The sequence below is a fragment of the Tiliqua scincoides genome, chromosome 4 (genome assembly GCF_035046505.1).
Source record: "Tiliqua scincoides isolate rTilSci1 chromosome 4, rTilSci1.hap2, whole genome shotgun sequence".
NCBI lineage: Eukaryota > Metazoa > Chordata > Lepidosauria > Squamata > Scincidae > Tiliqua > Tiliqua scincoides.
Genome location: NC_089824.1, coordinates 38,973,792 through 38,988,925, shown reverse-complemented (window position 1 = coordinate 38,988,925; position 15,134 = coordinate 38,973,792). Strand labels below are relative to the sequence as shown.

The following is a 15,134-nucleotide window of genomic DNA, read 5'->3' as shown; positions in this document are numbered from 1 at the left end:
TCAAAGTGTGAAGAGATTGGGAAATTTTTTTAATGCCTTCACACCATAGGCTTACAACCTACAGAGATCTGCAAAGTATTGGTTATTGCTTTTGTGTTACTTATTGGGAAAGGACTTCCAACTGGAGAAGAAGTTGATCAGCAGGACATAAAGCTGCGCTTTTTTGGCTCCTTGAACTTTGGGAAAGAAAGAAAGGACTTTGTATAGCCTGGAACTTCACAAATTGCCTCAAAAAAATAAAAATAAAAAAGAAGGAAAAATATATCTGAGAAATCTTGTAATGTGAGTATTTCCTGAAGGAATTTGTTTTATTTCAGATGTATAAAACATAACTTATTGAGTTCCCCATGCTAACTTGCCATCTTTCTTTTGCATGGATTTAGTAATATTTCCTTAACTATTTAAGTTCTTAAACACATTGTTGTCTTGAAGCTCAATCCAGAAGCGCCTAGCATGAATGGAAAGGCACCTCTGTTCTCAGAAGAAGGAACATAATTTTTACTGACTCCTCTCTATTTGCAGCTTCAAAATCCTTATCCATATCTTTAGAAATCCACTGTTTCTAATGGTTTGCTGACCAGCATATTTGTGGAAGAGAGCTAGAAACTGCAGCAAGGAGTCTTTGTTCCATTAGCACAGGGGTCTCCAAACCCCGACCCGGGGGCTGGATGCAGCCCATGGCAAGCCTCTATCCAGCCCATGGCCAGTCTCTTGTCCCCTGAAAGCCCCTGGCCCACTTTGCCAAACATGACTGGAACAATGCTCTGGTTGCATCTGGAGGGTGTTCTAAGTTGCCAGAGAGGTTGAATGAATGAGCCCATTCATTCATTTATTCACACATAAGAACATAAGAACAGCCCCACTGGATCAGGCCATAGGCCCATCTAGTCCAGCTACCTGTATCTCACAGCGGCCCACCAAATGCCCCAGGGAGCACACCAGATAACAAGAGACCTCATCCTGGTGCCCTCCCTTGCATCTGGCATTCTGACATAACCCATTTCTAAAATCAGGAGGTTGCGCATACACATCATGGATTGTACCCCATAATGGATTTTTCCTCCAGAAACTTGTCCAATCCCCTTTTAAAGGCATCTAGGCTAGACGCCAGCACCACATCCTGTGGCAAGGAGTTCCACAGACCGACCACACGCTGAGTAAAGAAATATTTTCTTTTGTCTGTTCTAACCCACCCAATACTCAATTTTAGTGGATGTCCCCTGGTTCTGGTATTATGTGAGAGTGTAAAGAGCATCTCCCTATCCACTCTGTCCATCCCCTGCATAATTCTGTATGTCTCAATCATGTCCCCCCTCAGGCGTCTCTTTTCTAGGCTGAAGAGGCCCAAACACCGCAGCCTTTCCTCATAAGGAAGGTGCCCCAGCCCCGTAATCATCTTAGTCGCTCTCTTTTACACCTTTTCCATTTCCACTATGTCTTTTTTGAGATGCAGCGACCAGAACTGGACACAATACTCCAGGTGTGGCCTTACCATAGATTTGTACAATGGCATTATAATATTAGCCGTTTTGTTCTCAATACCTTTTCTAATGATCCCAAACACAGAATTGGCCTTCTTTACTGCCGCCGCACATTGAGTTGACACTTTCATCGACCTGTTCACCACCACCCCAAGATATCTCTCCTGATCTGTCACAGACAGCTCAGAACCCATCAGCCTATATCTAAAGTTTTGATTTTTTGCCCCAATGTGCATGACTTTATAGTTACTGACATTGAAGCACATCTGCCATTTTGCTGCCTATTCTGCCAGTCTGGCGAGATCCTTCTGGAGCTCCTCACAATCACTTCTGGTCTTCACCACTCGGAAAAGTTTGGTGTCACCTGCAAACTTTACCACCTCACTGCTTAACCCTGTCTCCAGGTCATTTATGAAGAGGTTGAAAAGCACCGGTCCCAGGACAGATCCTTGGGGCACACCGCTTTTCACCTCTCCATTGTGAAAATTGCCCATTGACACCCACTCTCTGCTTCCTGGCCTCCAACCAGTTCTCAATCCACGAGAGGACCTGTCCTCTAATTCCCTGACTGTGGAGTTTTTTCAGTAGACTTTGGTGAGGGACCGTGTCAAACGCCTTCTGAAAGTCCAGATATATAATATCCACGGGTTCTCCCGCATCCACATGCCTGTTGACCTTTTCAAAGAATTCTATAAGGTTCGTGAGGCAAGACTTACCCTTACAGAAGCCATGCTGACTCTCCCTCAGCAAGGCCTGTTCGTCTATGTGTTTTGAGATCCTATCTTTGATGAGGCATTCCACCATCTTACCCGGTATGGATGTTAGGCTGACCGGCCTATAGTTTCCCGGGTCCCCCCTCTTTCCCTTTTTAAAAATAGGAAAGTTCACACATCTAAGTTCTATCTCTAATGTATTTATATAAATTTTATATTTAAATTTTTTTATAGCCCTCAAAACCGTGCCGGACATTTGATGCGGCCCTCTGGCCAACAAGTTTGGAGACCCCTGCTTTAGCAGAACAGGGCTCATAGTTCTTTAGAACAGGGTTCCCCAACCCCTGGGCCACAGACCAGTACTGGTCCGTGGTCTGTTAGGAACCAGGCTGCACAGCAGGAGGTGAGCAGCAGGCAAGCAAGCAAAGCTGTTGGAGGTGAGAGAGCATTGGGGGCAGCTGTCGGGGAGTGAGCGTCTGGTCTCCCCCTGCCTCGCCCGGCCCCACCACTGCTGATGGACACCCCGTGTTGGTAACGGACTGGGGGCCAAGCAGGACAAGCCCTTGGCAGTCACTGGATGAGAAGAATGACCATGGCTGCCGGGTCGCGGATGCCCGCCTGAGGCATGCTCGCCCAAGGTGTTCAACTCACTCCAACAGGGAAGTGCTGGTGTGCCCCAGGGCCTTCTGAGCTGTCTCCAGCTGATGACACCGGAGGTGGACCTGGTGGGCTGGTGCCGGGCACGGACATGCCATCCCCAGCTGCTCCCACCAGGTGGAGATCGGTTTGGGGACCTGCTGTCCGTGTCAACACACGGCAGGAAGCTTCCCTGATGCCACAGATGGCAGAAGGCACACCCCAGCAAGGGAGGCAAGGAGGGAGTGGGCTGGCTGGGGGGGGGAGACAGGCTGTGAGGGAGGAGGGAGGCCCCGCTAGCCACCAGGGAAAGACAGGGAAATGGAGCTCGGGCCCCTTTATGACCCCCCCCCCCTCAGCCTGTGGAAAAATTGTCTTCCTCGAAACCGGACCCTGGTGCCAAAAAGGTTGGGGACCACTGCTTTAGAACCAACCAATAGAATGTATTTAAGCATGTTCTTGAAAGTTAATCAGTGATTGAAAGTTTAGGGAATTAGATTTTAATCTGATTTCATATACATCTAAGTCATAAAATCAATATGTGGCCTCAGCCAAGTCACTGTCTTTTTGGGGTTGGTTCACATATGTATGCTCACTGCTTGACTGCAGCGGTATAGCTAGAGGGGGGTCACAATGCTATGCTTTTCAGATGCCTGAACACCTGTGCAAAGCATCCCTTCCCCTTCGCCGCCTGAGCCATACCAGGCAGCAAGAGCAATGTGGAGGCATCTCCACATTGCTCTCGCTGCCCCAAATAGCTGTGAAGGCAAGAGGGAGGGGTGCTTTACACAGGTGTTCAGGCAACTAAAAAACTTAGCATTTTGACTCCCCTCTACTTACATCACTGCTTGATTGATACAGCATCAAATGACAAAATCACATGAATGAATGAGCAACCCAGTATTCCCTCTAAGGCAGTGTTTCTCAAACTGTGGGTCGGGACACACTAGGTGGGTCACAAGCCAATTTCAGGTGGGTCCCCATTCATTTCAATATTTTATTTTTAATATATTAGACTTGATTCTACCATATGTGACTGTATTTGGAGAAATGTTACAGATCTGCACTTTTAACAGGCTACTATGTATATGCTTTTAACAATGATAGTAAATGAGACTTACTCCTGGGTAAGTTTGGGTAGGATTGCAGCATAGGATTGTTAAAAATTTTCCTGCTTGATGATGTCACTTCCGGTCATGACATTACTTCTGGTGGGTCCCGACAGATTCTCATTCTAAAAAGTGAGTCCCCGTGCTAAAAGTGTGAAAATCACTGCTCTAAGGTGTGTGGCACTGTGTCTATACACCTCCCACCCAAGCTTTAAGTAGTGCAGAGCTTGGCAACCCAGAAGTTCAGCAATGAGATGATGACGTCATCAACGAATACCCAGAGGCGGCATTGCAAGTCATTGCGATGCTGCACAGCTCCTGAAGTAGTCTGCGCACCAGCACCGACCCCTTAGGGAACAGTGGCTATCACAGATGGTATACCCCAGACAGAATTGTCATATCACTTTGAACATAATACTTTTCAATAGTCAATTCACACATTCGCCTATTAATAATATTCACTGTATAGATGTCAGCAATGTGCAGGTTATGTTAGCCTTTAAATTTCTTCATCGGAGTGTTTTGTCTTCTTGCCATTTATTTCTGCTTTGAAACTTGTTCTGTATCATTTAAAGATCCAGCTGATTTCTTCCTAAACTCAGTTGCAATAATTTAAAACAAATGTAAAAATGAAAAATGGGATTTAAAAATATATTAGAAAAATATCAAACTTATAATTTAGAGTGCAATAGTGTAACTTGTATATTTGAATGCTTACTGCTGTAAGTCTCACTGTGTTCAGTAGAAAGTTGATATATGATTGTAGCCTTAAGATAACATGACCTCCATACCCTTTCTCAGTATTGAGGAGGGTTAAAGTCTAGATGCCCTTGGCAACTTTCTCAGGTTGCCTCCTGGTGAGTCTGATGCTTCTTCTCAGTTAAGATTCTTTGAAACAAGTTTCAGGTAGCCCAATCCCACCAAAACTTCCCTGTGCCAAAACAGTGGCACCAGGATAGGCTATGCTGCATCCTGTGGGGGAGTTTAGCAGGTGGAAAGTTTCCTTGGGATAAAGGGGCATTTATCCCCTTGCCCTAGGGCAGGGGTGCCCAAACCCCGGCCCTGGGGCCACTTGAGGCCCTTGAGGCCTCTCAATGTGGCCCTCAGGGAGCCCCCAGTCTCCAGTGAGCCTCTGGCCCCCCAGAGATTTGTTGAAGCCCGCACTGGCCCAATGCAACTTCTCTCAGCGTGAGGGCAACTGTTTGACCTCTCGTGTGAACTGTGGGATAAGGGCTCCCTCCACTGCCTGCTCTTTCACAACTGTGATGCAGCAGCGGCAGCAAAGGAGAGGCCAGCCTTGCTTTGTGCAAGGCCTTTTATAGGCACTGAGCTATTGCAAGACCTTCATTCGTTCATATAAGTTCATCTTTAGTATATTCATTTATGTAAGCTTATGTAAATTTATTCAAATTTTAAATGTAAATTAATTTTGCCCCCGCCCCCGACACAGTGTCAGACAGTTGATGTGGCCATCCTGCCAAAGACTTTGGACACCCCTGCCCTAGGGTAAGCGCCAGCCTCACAACAGGTCAGCTTGGATCTGCACCAACAATATTGTTGGTGCAAGTTTGCATTGATCCATGGTGGCGGTTCAGGCCTGGGAAGCGGGCGGTGGGATATGGTGTGCACTGGTGCCACCAATCCCACCTCTCCTGGGCCCAATTCAGTCCCCTCCGCTCCTGTTGCAGCCCTCCTTCTGTCCCATTCCTCCCTGTCCCTGTGCTACACTGCGCAGACTTGTTCTGGTGAATGCGGACATTTTAGGGCACCTCTGCAACAGTGTCTGCTAGTGGAGTGCACACTCCACTGCCACAGGCCAGCAATAGGATTGTACCAAAAGATATCATTACTCCTGTTGCAGGAGAAATACTAGATGTCCACTCATTGTTCCCTCTGAGGTGCAAAGCCAAATGACTGTGCATCTTTCAGCTGAGCTCCATGCATCATGGAGCTCAGTAACCCAGAAGTTTGGTGATGTCGTCATTGCTAAATGTCTGAAGGCAGTATCGCAACTCATTGTGATGCCACACAATTCCAAGTGGTGTCGATGTACCCTCACAGACCCCTTAGAGAGAACACTGGCTCTACTTCCCAACTGCAACCCCTCTTAATTTATGGGATTGATGTCAATAAAAGCACAAGCATTTTAATGAATGTTTTTAATTTTTAAAATTAACCATGACAGTTTTTGTTGTGTTTTTTTGTTTTGTTTTGTTAGAAGTTTTATTGTATAGGGAAGTCTTCAGTGTTCACTTTAAGGCCTGGATCGTTAGTTATCACTGAATGAAGGAAAAAGCAAAACTCTCCAGTTCATTTTGATATGCTTGGAATTGATCTTTTAATTTAATGACTTGGCTATGACTATATGACAGATCCATCTTGAGTTGGAGTAAAATGTGATACCTATGCTGAAAGCATCTGAGAATTGGCATAGATGCCACCAGATATTATCTTTATATAGCTGAGTTACTGGACTAATTTGAAGAGGCACCAATGCCCTGCAAAAACCAAAAGTATACACATTTGTGGAGATGACTATTCAAATGTTGTCATAATATTCATTGAGTTGATGCAACCAATATTCTTCTGATACTCCTTTCTTTCTGTTACCATTTATCTATTTCACTTGATAATAAGATGATTTCATATCAGGCACATTTTCTTCCCAGATGGTTGATAGTTTTGAATGTGTTGAACCTGTTCTCCCAATGTTTTTTTTAAAATGTGGAGAATAATCTTGTATGACTGTAACTGAAGAAGGAAAACAGACCCCAATAAAAGACGCTTTCAACATATTAGCCTGCTGCTATCTAAATACAATTTAATGTAATTTGACAACAATGAATTTAAAAAGGCATTGATGTATAAAAGCAATGCAAGTTCTCCAAACCAGTATTATGGAAGCATGAGTCCAAATAGACCAGTTTTTATTTGGAAGCCCTGAGTTGCTGCACTAATGTCTCCTGAACATATAAAAAACAAAAATAGAAAAAGTCTAAGGTGAAAATTAAGGCATAGATTTTACTCATGTTCCAAAAGACATAGAAATAGGAAGGTAAGGTACGTAGCACTATGTACCAAGTAAAGAATATGTACAGATATTTCTGGTGTACAAATTGGGGTCCATGCAGTTACACATCTTGTGATGACGTAGCATCACCTGGATTGTGGGAAATACATGATAACTACCAGTCAGAGACTGACAAAAGGAAATCTACACAAGACAGGAGTGTTCCAATGGTGACAAAAGTAGCAGCAGTTAAAAGTAAAGAGTTTGGTATTTTTATTGCTGTTTTAAACATATGTTGTAAGGTACCTTGACAATATTTTATTGGCAGATGAGATAACAATAAACAAATAATCTTTATTAATACTAAGTCACATTTGCTATCACTGAAAACAGGCTCTAGGGTTCAATTCTGGTTAGCTGTGGCTCTGGTGAAGTTCTGTACTTGGTTCACCTGTGATCTATTAGTTTGAAAAATGTATTCACCTTTCATGCTCACAAACAGATAATTCCATTTTTGATGCTTAATAAATTAGCCAGCCATAAACTGAAAGCATGCAGTGTTTCTGCAAGTGTTCAGAATTTGCCTTGTCATTGCTGTGACCAAACATCAATAGTTATGTTTCATAGCAAAACTTATCCAACACCACCGGAGAAAAAAAATCCTCTCCTCTCCTTTTCCTGTTCAATCTTGAATTTAAATCATAATGCTGAATGTGTGACATCACTCTCAATCATTTCCACATGGTTTCACTTGTGGGATCAAAAAGAAGGTGACGCTCTCGTGTCAGGCAGAAGGTTGACAGAAACGACATTCCCAGGGAGCTGTGAGGAGCTATCAGGAAACTCTAGGTGATGTAAAGTGCTTTTGTTGCCATATTATCTTCAATCAAAAATGTCATGCCAACTTTAAAAAAGGTTGTGGTGCTAAAGTGGGAACTGAGCCTCCAGTTTGGGTTCCGTGTGGCAAATAAAGTTGAGCTGTAAAACTTTGAACTACTTCTTCAAAGCTGACAAAATTGGCTCCAAATAAATAAGGTTTAGTCAGAAGTAGAATGGACGGATAAGGGCATATTGGGATACATAGCCACATACTTCCATTCTCTCTGGTACATTAGTTTTCTAAAGGTAGCGTTTTGGCTCGGATCAACTGAAAGGGCAAAGGTTAGAGAATGCAAGGGTATGGAAGCTTGCAGAGAGAACAGTGATTACAATGGTGGGGAAATGTGGGCCACCAGTTCTGAATGTCTCGAGGGGATGTGTTAAATTGACAAGGAGAAAGAAGGTCTCATTTTAAAGGGCAGGAAATGAATTATTGGTGCAAAGACTTGCTTATGTGTGCTGCAAATATTGTAGGTAGCTCTTCCAATTCTACTACAGATGTAGCTGTTTCACTTTGCTGTCACTTTTGGAGGGGGCAGGCAATAGTTTAATTAGACTGTTGAACTTTCATATAAACATGTTTTAATCAAAAGGCAGGCACTCCCAGAATATAGCAAAAATGTTTAGTCTCATTCAGACTAATCAAAGTGGTTGTTTAAGTGGCTTTAACGTGGCTTTTTCGAGCACATAGAATTTCACTGTGTAATTTCCAGTACTAGCTATACTAAATGATATTTCTTGTACTGATTTGCTCTGTTCCATGAAGTTGCTCATGCTGTATTCATGTTTCTGCTTTAAAAAACAAACAAACTATTTCTAAGCCTTTTCTGATGCATAAATTGCCATGGAGCTGGTGTTGCTACATTTGTCCTATAGCATAACACAGAAAGTAAAGATCGTTACTGGTTCATGTTCTGTGACAGGGCCTCCAAGAGGAATTCTGTTGGGGGTACAAAGTTTCTTTGGGGCCCCTTCCCAAAGAGGGAGGGGGTGAAACAGAGTGGGGGGCAGTGGGGGGGCAGCACTTCTGCAGCAGCTGTAGCCCCGCAGCTGTGTCCCTGAGCTCCTATCCACTCCTTCACGGTAAGCAGATCCACAAGCCAAAGAGCTCCTGGAGCAGGCCAACTTCCTCCCATATGTGACACTGTTAAGGAATGTATGCATTCCTGGACCTGGTGCATGTGGCTTCCGGCAATAGTCACCACCATGTGCATCCCTTGTGGACAGTGAGTCTGGATGAGATTGGAAAATGTAAGTACCCAGGAACTTTCTGAGCCCCTCATTTGGCTCCTGGGCCCCCTTTCTGACCCTGGGCCCGAATACAAATTACCCCCTTTACCCCCTCTCCTAGGCCCTGTTCTGTGAACTAAGGTTTGCAAGCTTTTGAAATTCACAAAGTTAAGTATCGGGTACCTCTCAGCTCAAGCAATCTCTCCCCTATGAAGGAGTAGTGGAATCAGCCAAAGGGTAGAGTGTGGTGGAAGATATAGAGCAGGTGGACCTCTTCTGGTAGTAATAAACTCTGACTGCTGTTCTCACCAACCTCTTACCAAGAACAAGTTTGTTGGAAGGATTGGAAACAAATGGGGGGGGGGGGGCAATTTCCCTTGCATTTCAGTATGGAAAAATTTGAGCTTTTTCTGAAAATTCTCTGAGAAAGGTCAGAAAAACGTAACTCTTTTGAAGTGACTCCACCAATAGTCATGAACCAACCAGTCCAAGCCTACTCTAACATTCTATGTGCAGGTATACAAGATCTGTCATGCTGATAATGTGCTATATCCATTACCATTACTTAACTTCTATTTAAGGTCATTCATTGAAACACTCCCCCCCCCCCCCATGGATTAATGCAAACAAGGAGTTTTGCTCCATGCATGGCTCTGGAAACATAATATAAAAATCTTGCCCTTGGAATAAGTGGAAAGTGATTACCTATTAAATAAGCATCTTCAGTTAATTATGAGCAAAGATATTTAAGTGCCCAATTACTATAATTTCCCTTTTCTTTGATTGAGTTGTTTAGTAATCAGAGAAAGGCAGGTGGGCACACTTTTCCTGATAAGAGCTGAGAGAGAAGACAGGGTACAATTAAGAACAGCTATAAATATGGACAACAAATCTGGAGGAGAAATATTAGTATGCAGATTAAACAGTTTAGTATTTTATCCCTTCTGAGATTTCTTCCATTCAGTCTAGAGGCTGCTTCTAAAATTAGTTTCCTTGCTTGCATCTTAAAGTAAAGAGTGGAGGGAAAGAACTGAGCAAGACACACCTTTGTAATATCTCAAGGGTATGTACAAGTCCGAATGTTTGCAGCCTGCCAGTTTAAGTTTGGAAGCATGCATTGGATATTTCAAAGACATGTGAATTACATCAGAATTCTGTGCATCTTGACTGGAAAGTTTTACGTTCCACTTTGTTCAGTGGCACTTACTCCCTGGAAAGTGTGCACAGACTGCAACATCTGAGGTCTTTTTCTGTCTGTTCCCAACATCCTTCTTTGAGACATAAGTAGGTCTTAGAAACAGACTTGGGTGTTTGATCTGAAATCTCGTGATTTCAGTAGAGCTTCCTTCAAAGTAATATGCATAGGACTGTAGCCTAAATCAGCCTAAGTAAGTAAGCTAAGTAAGATGATGTCGTGATTCAAGTGTTTGACTAGGATCAGGGAGATTGGGTTGAAATCCCTGCTCAGCCATGAAGTTCACTGGGAGCCCAATCCTGAGCTTTTCAGTGCTGGCGGTACAAGTGACATTCTACACAAAGTCAGCACCAGGTCTGGCCCAGCGCCAGTCAGTGCTGAGCCCAGTGCCACTCAGTTACTGGCTGGAGCTAGCTAAGAGATCTGGGTGGCAGTGAGGACCTCAGGAGTGGGGAAGTTGCATTCCAGGACAGGGGGAGGAGGAAAGAACCAGGATGGGAGGGGATGGGACCAGAGGAGCAGAGCTCCGAGTTGGGCTGGAAGGCCTAACAGAGTCTCAAGTCTGCACCAGCAAAATAGCCAGTGCAGATTTGAGAAGCCCCATTGCAGGGCTTGGGGCTTTCCCCGTGGGAAGGGAACAAAGATCCCCTTCCCCTGAGGAGATCTCTGGTGGATGCCATGAAGCTGCATGATGCAGCAGTAGCTGCTTTGGTGCCCCTGCACCTGGCGGAAGTGCCGCCTTTAGGATAATGCTGTGTGTGACATTTGTCCAGTAACCATCTTAACCTACTTCATTAGCTTAACCTACTTCAAAGAGTTGTAAAATTAAAAGGGGAGACCTACGTACACAACCCTGATGTCCTTGAAGAAAGAGCAGGATAAAATATAACAAGTAAAGTAAGGCTGAGTTCTAGCCTATCAACTTCGTGAGTCTGGGGCTTGAAACCGTGTCTTGAAGAACAGTGTGCCAGCAGTAAACCTTGTATGATGAAATCCTGAAAGGCATTTGTGGAGTGACATGATTGATCTTATGGCAGCTGTCAGCAGATTGTGGCTATCATCAAAAAGTTGGAGGGGAGATGTCATGAAACTGTTTCATGTGGGTTCTTTTTTTTTACATTGGTGTTTGAGTAGCTGGGGCTTCTTGGGCATGAAAGGTTCAGGTGAGAATGGTTGGGTTCATTAGAGAAGAGGATAAAAACCTTTACAGAAAGGAACCGTGTTGTTTTCTTGGTGGATGAGGTCTAAGGGAGAGTTAGCTGCACTCTGGTGATGCAAGTAAATGAGAGAAGTTAAATTAATTCTGATTAGTCAGTAAAAGAGTTAGATCGCATTAGGTTTTTATCTTTTCTTTGTAGTTTTCAGCAGATTCACAATAGGGTTCTGCCTTGGAGGAGTCCTGCAGGCTTGGGAGTCTTCTATAAATACTGTACTTTTAGCCAATTGCATCTGGATTGTGCAGAAGCCTTTTTTGTTAGTTGTAATAATTAATGGATCTTAATAAACACTGTGTTTCTTGTGCTTTTTTTTGTTTGGATTTCATTGAGGTATCTGGGAGTCATTACTCTCTTCCCTTATAGGGAGTAAAAGAGGGGAATTAAAGAAACCCTATTAATTAGTGTATGTAATAAGAAAGAGGAATTTAGCCCAGGTAATCCCTCTAGTAATCCTGGTTCTTGGTCTGGTGGCAGTGGGGTTGTTACTAAGGGGTCTTACCCCCCCCCCCCGGATCCTGACAGGAGATGAAACATGAATGGCAGCCCAATCCTATTCTGGGCTTACAGTAGTGGATCTTGACTCAAGGACTCAAAAGCGGTGCTGCTGTCCTGTTGACCAACACTGTCAGGGCAAACGGCATGAGGCCCCATGCATGCAACAGTGGCTTGTAGACGTCCTGCCAGAGCAGGTGGGTCATTGGTAGTTTGAGGGACAAAAGAGGGATATAAAATAGCGTGGCTACTCCATGTTTATACTACAGGCATGGCAACAATAAAAGAGTCTATTGGTAGGTTCTGGCAAACTTATATAAGCACATTTGTTATTGAGAAGATGAATGATCAACATTTTCCCCCTTAGGAAACTCCTCAGTGAGCTCACTTTTTATTTAACAAAAATGGTTTTTAAGCAATTCAATCATTTTTTAATTAATACAGTTGACGCAGTATATAGCTAGTGAAAAAGTTCACAGCTTAGATTTCATTATTTCTGTCCCTTTGCCTTCATATTTTTCTTCCATGTCCCATAACAAAATGTATTTAGCTGGGAATTGGTTACCACAATGGCAACATTGTAATGGCCTCTTGCTTGGATGGGTTGTAAAAGGGGATTGGACAAATTATGGAGGTCAGGTCTGACGATGGCTACTAGTCCTGAAGACTATGTGCTCTCTTCAGGTTCGGCAGCAGTATGCCTAGTTGCAGAGGAGCAAGGGAGGGAGCATGATATGCCGCTTTGAATGCCCTATAGGGAGATAAAGCAGGATATAAATTTGTAAGTAAAAGTAAAGTAATTAAAATATGCCTTTCTTCTTGAGGTTTTCCCAGAGACAGCTGGCAGACAACCATGGGCAACAGCATACTAGAGTAGATGGGCGTTTAGCCTAATCCAGCAGGGCTTTTCTTATGTATATTTAAAAACTATATTTATCCCAACACTCTATTTAGAATAGTCAAGGCAGCTAACAAAATCAAAAGTCAAAATGCCTGTAAAAAAATTCTGAATCATGACATTTTAATGCTATTAGATTTTATACCATTAGATGCTATTAGATGCTATCTTGTATGTGTTCTATGTGTTATTCCTCTTTATTTCTGTTTTCTAATCCTTTAATTTTCTGATGGAATACTTGATGAGGCTTTTGTGGTGGTGGTTTAAATTAGTCATCATGTCTGAAGGATTTTAATTTGATTACCTATTACATAACAAATACCTATTACATCACCAAATGCTTATCGTAAGAGGGTAATTAAAAGATATTACCTTCTTCAAATGTTTGCATACAATATATGCCATCCCCAGAGTTTGGGGAGCAGGTTGTTGGAGATTAACAAGGCAGTAATGGCAGGTGCATGTTGAAAAATGCTACTGAAATTTGACAGCATTTTTTTATTGTTTATCTGTTGGGGGCTCCTACTCTCTCTTGTCAAAATTTTTCATAACATAAATAATGAGATCACTTCTCTAAGTGATCTAAATGTCTTCAAACATTTGACCACACCATGAGAAAACAGGGTTGTGTATACCTCAAATTAAAATAAGTCAACATTCTGTATGATAAAAAGCTGGATTCTGCTACTCATATAAAGGAAAAAGAGGTGTTCCTTCCTTTAAGTCAAAGCTGACCACCATTCACCATGGCTTTGTGCCCCCTGCTGGCCCAGGGCTGCATCTGGTGGCAGTTTGAGGTTCCACTGAGATGGTACCAGAGGCAGAGTTGATGGGAATGTTCATGGTGGTGGTGTTGTTGCTAGGAGATCCATTCAAAGGGCTAGTGAGGCTTGGCAGGGAGAAAAAAAAGATGGTGGCTGGCAAAGCATCCAGGCTGTTTGCCTTGTCACAGACATATTCACACTCCAAGTTGGTTGGCTGGGAGGAGAGTTACAAACTCTTGCAAGCTGGCTGCCAATAGTACTTCAAAGGGAAAGGTCCCTTATATTGCCAGGGATAGATGTTATGTCCATGAGGGTGTAATATTCCTTCAAAGGCTCATCTTCATAGAGGACTTCCACTTTGTATTTTCTGGAAACATCCACCTTCTTGTGAAGGAATTTGGCAAGGTGCATGATAATCATGGCAGCAGGACAAGGGAGGAACCTCATGCTGTTCTTCTTGTCATTGTCCAGGGACCTGTTTTCAACAGTCCCTTTGTATTCTTCTCTGATTCCTTCACAGAACTTGATGGATAAGCTGACAATTTCATCATCTGTCAGGTTCTCTTTTACTTCCCTCACCTGCATTAGATCCATTTAGAATGTCAGCTGTAGGGTTTGCTGCATAGAAATCATGTTGCTTCTTCATTTCATCTTTGAAAAGTTCTGGCACCAGCTTGTACACTATATCTTGTAGAGTTTTAAGAACATAAGAACATAAGAACAGCCCCACTGGATCAGGCCATAGGCCCATCTAGTCCAGCTTCCTGTATCTCACAGCGGCCCACCAAATGCCCCAGGGAGCACACCAGCTAACAAGAGACCTGCATCCTGATGCCCTCCCTTGCATCTGGCATTCTGACATAACCCATTTCTAAAATTCTAAAATCAGGAGGTTGCACATACACATCATGGCTTGTACCCCATAATGGATTTTTCCTCCAGAATTGTTTATCTGAATTTATTAAAAGAATAATAGAAGTAGAAATAAAAGAAATAAAAGAATTTGTTAAAAAAAAAAATTTTTATCTGGTTTGATGCTGAGGAGATGCCTAGCCTTATGCACATGAATCTCACATATGGGCAATGTTTGTCAGTCTCCAGGTAATGAATGATGCAGGTTTTACAGAAAGGGTGTAAGCATTCTACAATGGTTGTGACATCTATGAAGTAACCTCCACGCAAATCACATATCGAGTGTGGGTTCAGCTCAAAGATTCTTATCCTGGTGGTTCTGTGCATTTTGGATCTTGAGGAGTAGGGCAGATCTTCTCTGATTCCCATACCCTACAGACAAGAGAAAATATTTCTTTACTCAGCGTGTGGTCGGTCTGTGGAACTCCTTGCCACAGGATGTGGTGATGGCGACTCGCCTGGACGCCTTTAAAAGGGGATTGGACAAGTTTCTGGAGGAAAAATCCATTACGGGGTACAAGCCATGATGTGTATGCGCAACCTCCTGATTTTAGAAATGGGCTATGTCAGAAGGCCAGATGCAAGGGAGGGCACCAGG

The 15,134-nt window shown here is 43.3% G+C and overlaps 1 pseudogene; it reads right to left on the bottom strand.

The window, feature by feature from the left end:
• Positions 1-13,850: 13,850 nt before the first annotated feature.
• LOC136648293 (polycomb group RING finger protein 2-like) lies at positions 13,851-14,863 on the bottom strand (annotated as a pseudogene).
• Between the last annotated feature and the right edge of the window lie 271 nt (positions 14,864-15,134).